Source organism: Gekko japonicus, unplaced genomic scaffold, assembly GCF_001447785.1.
Source record: "Gekko japonicus isolate JY-2015 unplaced genomic scaffold, Gekko_japonicus_V1.1 scaffold4740, whole genome shotgun sequence".
Taxonomy (NCBI): domain Eukaryota; kingdom Metazoa; phylum Chordata; class Lepidosauria; order Squamata; family Gekkonidae; genus Gekko; species Gekko japonicus.
Genome location: NW_015171029.1, coordinates 1 through 5,045, shown reverse-complemented (window position 1 = coordinate 5,045; position 5,045 = coordinate 1).

Genomic DNA, 5,045 nt, shown 5'->3' with positions numbered 1-5,045 from the left:
GCCACATGACCGCGGGAACGCCTTCGGACAGCGCTGGCTCTTCGGCTTCGAAACAGAGATGAGCACCGCAACCCTAGAGTCGGACTCGGCTGGCTTTCGAGCAAGGGAAACCTTTACCCTATCTCTGTATAAGTACCCTTAGGTTCTGGCTCACTCTGTATGTGTGCATTTGTATACGGTTTTACAAACGAAACGAAATTATGTAGTTCATTATTTGTACTAATGATGCCAACTTCAGTTGAGATTATCATTTTAGTAACAGTAAACGAATAAGGGAGCTGTGGTGGCTCAAGTGGTTAAGAGCTGAACTGCAGGCTGTGGAAGGTCAGTAGATCAGCAGTTCGAGACCTGAGTGTGCCGCATGACGGAGTGAGCTCCTGTCTCTAGTTCCAGCTCCTGCCAACCTAGCAGTTCGAAAGCAAGACATTGCAAGTAGATAAATAGGTACCATTTCGGTGGGAAGGGAACAGCGTTCCGTGCGCCTTGGTGTTTAGTCATGCCGGCCACATGACCACGGAAACATCTTCGGACAGCGCTGGCTCTTCGGCTTGGAAACGGAGATGAGCACCGCAACCCTAGAGTCGGACTCGACTGGCTTTCGAGCAAGGGAACCTTTACCTTTAAGCAGGGGCGGATGAAAGCTCACCGGTGCCCTGAACACTGACCACACTGATCCCCAGTCCATTTTAGTTGTCGACCTGTCTGACCAGATATACAATGCAGGTTGTGGCGATACAAAAATTAATTCATAGGATATCACAATATACTGTACAAACGAAGCCGAGCTTGGGCTACATAAAGTTCTGCAAAAATGCAACACAACATCTATTGTAATATTTCACAAGTTAAATGTATCAACGTTCCAATATTCATGACCTGAAAGGCATTTTTCTACATTTCATTTTCACGAAATCACTGATAACATCCTTGAAATTAATACCTCTCAGAATGCAGCTCGCCAACAAAAAATAGAAGATAACCCCCAGGTGCACCATAATCAATTTGCACTGGTTTTATCGATTTTTTTTTTTTTTTACAAATCTTCATTCCTTTTTCTTTTCACCGTTTGCCCAACTTTGTGGTGCCCCCTTTGACCCTGGTGCCCTAAGTTATGCTGATGAGCTCCTGCACCTCTTTTTCTACTAAATGACCCCTGGGGACAGGATAAGGAAGGCATAGAATGATTTGATGATTCATTTTGCAACTGTATGTAAGAGGATATTATTTATGTTTCTATGTTTTGCAGGCTGTCTTGATTATATTGTTTTTACAGTATTTTTGTTTGGATTGTTTCAGTTATTTGACTTTGGTCCCAGTTTTCTGGGAGAAAGTTGAGCTTATAATGTTTAACTATTACAGCAGTATGAGCCTGTATTTTAATACGGAACAGAAGGAGGGGACCATATGGGGTCTCTATCACAGATGACCGTTTCCTGCTGCTAACTGCGTCAGACCGTAGCACGCAAATCATGGGGCTGGCGTTGCTTTGAAATATGGGATTTAGGAAAAGCTCTGTTACCAATAGCTAACACTATGAAATTTTAAACACACCATGAAAATCTGGGATATCATAAAACGGCTTGTCCTGAGACTTAACTGTTGATCTGTGGAAAACTAACTGCTTGACTTAGGCAGTATATTGCAAATGTAAGGTGGGGATAATTTTTCCACATTTTCCTCATATTAAGAGAGAAGCACACTGGGTATAACTGAGGAGTTTCCAGCAGGAGAGCTGTTTGGAAATCTTCAGGAGTCCGTAAATTCTTGGGGACTTGGCCAGGCTAATTCCACCACCCTTTTCTTTTGATGAAATATACTGGGTTCAACACGTGAGTAGTGATCAGCTCATGCTTCATTCAGTGATTTAGTGCAACTACAAGACAACTCCAGCAGGGCGAAGCCCTGTTTATAATCCCGTCAAAAGGCACACCCCAAACACACCTACTCCCAACAATAGGCTATTTACACACTAATTGCATCCCAATAGGCGGCTACCAGGATCCTGCTGGTCTATTTGTATTTTCCCTCAAAGCTCACCTTCTTTCTGGCAGCCCCGAGTTGCAAGGAAACTGCATCAGTGCACAACATTTGATTTAATTGGATCCTTATACCGTCAACATTCTGTTCTTCTGGGGAACTCTCAGTGAGTTTCAAGCAGCTTTTTGTTTGTTTAGATTTAGGCTGTGATCACACACACGAGATAATCCACTTTCAAATCACTTTCAATGCACTTTCCAACTGGATTTTTACTGTGTGAACTGGCAAAAGCCAATTCAAAAGTAGACTGAAAGTGGACTGAAAATGGATTATTTAGTGTGTGTGATTGCAGCCTTAGTTAACTTACAAAGGTGTTTTTTTTTTAACTTCCCTATACAAAGAAGTCAAAAGGTAACCAGAATAACAGACAAGTTTGGCCTTGGAAAGCAAAATGAAGCAGGGCAAAGGTTAACAGAGTTTTGTCAAGAGAACACACTGGTCATAGCGAACACCCTTTCCCAACAACCTAAGAGGCGACTCTACACATGGACATCACCAGATGGGCAAGAAAGACCTCGGACCTCGATGTCCTTGACAACCACGACGGGGACGGCAAAGGATGAGATGGTTAGACAGTGTCATAGATGCACCGCACATGAAGTTGAGCCAACTTCAGAGGATGGCGGAAGACAGGAGGGTCTGGAATGATGTGGTCCATGGGGTCGTGGAGAGTCGGACTCGACTGTGCGACTGAACAAATACAAAGAAACTCCACCTGGGCTGTTAGCTCAGTTTTGCTGCAGCTATGATGTTAGCAGGGACCAGCCACTTTACTAGAAGGAATAGTGTATTGCAAGGAAAACATAGTACTCAGGTATTTCTTGTCCATGCACACAGCAATGTTCTTGAACACCTAATTAATAGAACTCTGAGCTCCCATCTCAGGCCCCAGCTCCTGCCAACCTAGCAGTTCGAAAGCAAGACATTGCAAGTAGATAAATAGGTACCGCTTTGGTGGGAAGGTAATAGCGTTCCGTGCGCCTCAGTGTGTAGTCATGCTGACCACATGACCACGGAAACGTCTTCGGACAACGCTGGCTCTTCGGCTTGGAAACGGAGATGAGTACCGCATCCCTAGAGTCGGATTCGACTGGCTTTCAGGCAAGGGAAACCTTTACCTTTACCCTATCTCTGTATAAGTACCCTTAGGATCTGGCTCACTCTGTATGTGTGTATTTGTATATGTGTAGTGTATTCAAAGCTGCCTTGAATGCATGATATGTTGTGAAACTTCTAACTGAAGTGTAATGTAAAACTTGGTCCTGGGCTAGGATCCAAATCCATCCAATCGTGTTACTAGCCCAGGAAGCACCTAACCAATCACTTTCAAGCAAGCTCCCTGAGCGGGAACATCCGTGATTGGTCTTTATGTGAACAACCTTATTGGTTGGTATTTGTACAGTGGGTGTGGCTACATTAGCCGGGAATGTTTAAAAGCAGGACAGCTGCAATGCAAAGGCTGTTCTGGCTATCAGATGTTGATCCGTGTTGGAGCTGTGTTCGAGTTGAAGAATAAAGTTGTGTTCTTGCTGAATCACTCTCCGACTGCTTTGTTAAGCGAGCGACTTAACAATATGGTTTTGCAAACTAAACAAAATTATGTAGTTCATTATTTGTAGAAATGATGCCAACTTCAGTTGGGATTATTCCTTTTAGTAACAGTAAACGAATAAGATCTAAACCGGGTCTGTTGGGTGGCTTTTCCGGTTAAAGTTTGGATGTTGCCAATTAGTGACAGTAACTTGTGCTTCCGAAACGGGACAGGGTAAAAGCCGGAACGGGCATTAAACACACAATAGTACTGGGGGAAAAGTGGCATGCATTACAGGCCCTCCAGAACAATATTCTAGAAGTGGAAAAATGGACCTCTTACTCTTTTATTAAACCTTTCTAGGCCAAAATGCCTCCAGAACGGCCATTAAACACACAATAGTGCCGCGAAAAACAGTGGCATGCATTACAGGCACTCCAGAACAGTATTCTAGAAGTGGAAACACGGAACTCTCACTCTTTTATTAACCCTTTCTAGGCCAAAATGCCTCCGGAACACCCCGGAACGGGCATTAAACACAAAATAGTGCCACAAAAAACAGGAAAGGGTTAATAAATGTGTGAGAGTTCCCTGTTTCCACTTCTAGAATATTGTTCTGGAGTGCCTGTAATCAGTGTTCCCTCTAAGGTGAGTTTGTGTGAGCTAGCTCACAGTTTTTTAACCTCTGGCTCACAGATTTTTGTCTTAGCTCAGGAAGGATGGCTCCAGCGCAAACTGATTTATGCAGCAGCCGGATCTCTCGCTCACAGCTTTAATGCCAGGCGCTCACAAAGTAGAATTTTTGCTCACAGGATTCCACAGCTTAGAGGGAACATTGCCTGTAATGCATGCCACTGTTTTTTGCGGTACTATTGTGTGTTTAATGCCCGTTCCGGGCCATTCCGGCTTTTACCCTGTCCCTTCAAAACCCAGGAAACGACCGGCGTTCGTATTTAAACAGAACTGGATTTCCGACTGTTACAAGGAAGGATCAGGAAGTGCCCATTCGGCCGCGACTAGCAACCAAGTCCTTGACCGACACGGCACACGAATAACTTTATTAACTTCTCAAAAGAAGAAGCGCCGCGCCTTACGCCTGCGGAAGCCTCTGCGTTCCCGACGTCCGCATCAAACCCGCCGGCTTCCCACGGGTGCATACAGCAACCCTTCCCTTGCCAACTAGCAACGGTCTCTTTAAGAGGAAAAGAGCGCCTGGGACTGGGAGAAGTTGCCTCCTGCGGCGGCAATGTGCAGAGCGAACTTCGGCCGTTCTCGGTAGGACCCCTTGGCTGTAGCGCAGCGGCCGCGGAAGCGCCCTCACTGCTTTCGTGAGCTCCCCTTTCACTCTCCCGCAATCAATGGGCTTCATTTTAGAAGACGTGAGATCAGGCCCGAAATGTTTCCCCAAACCAGGTAAGGGGGATTTGCTCAGCCGACACGAGGGCGGGACAGTTTCTTTTACGTTTCTTTCCGGCGT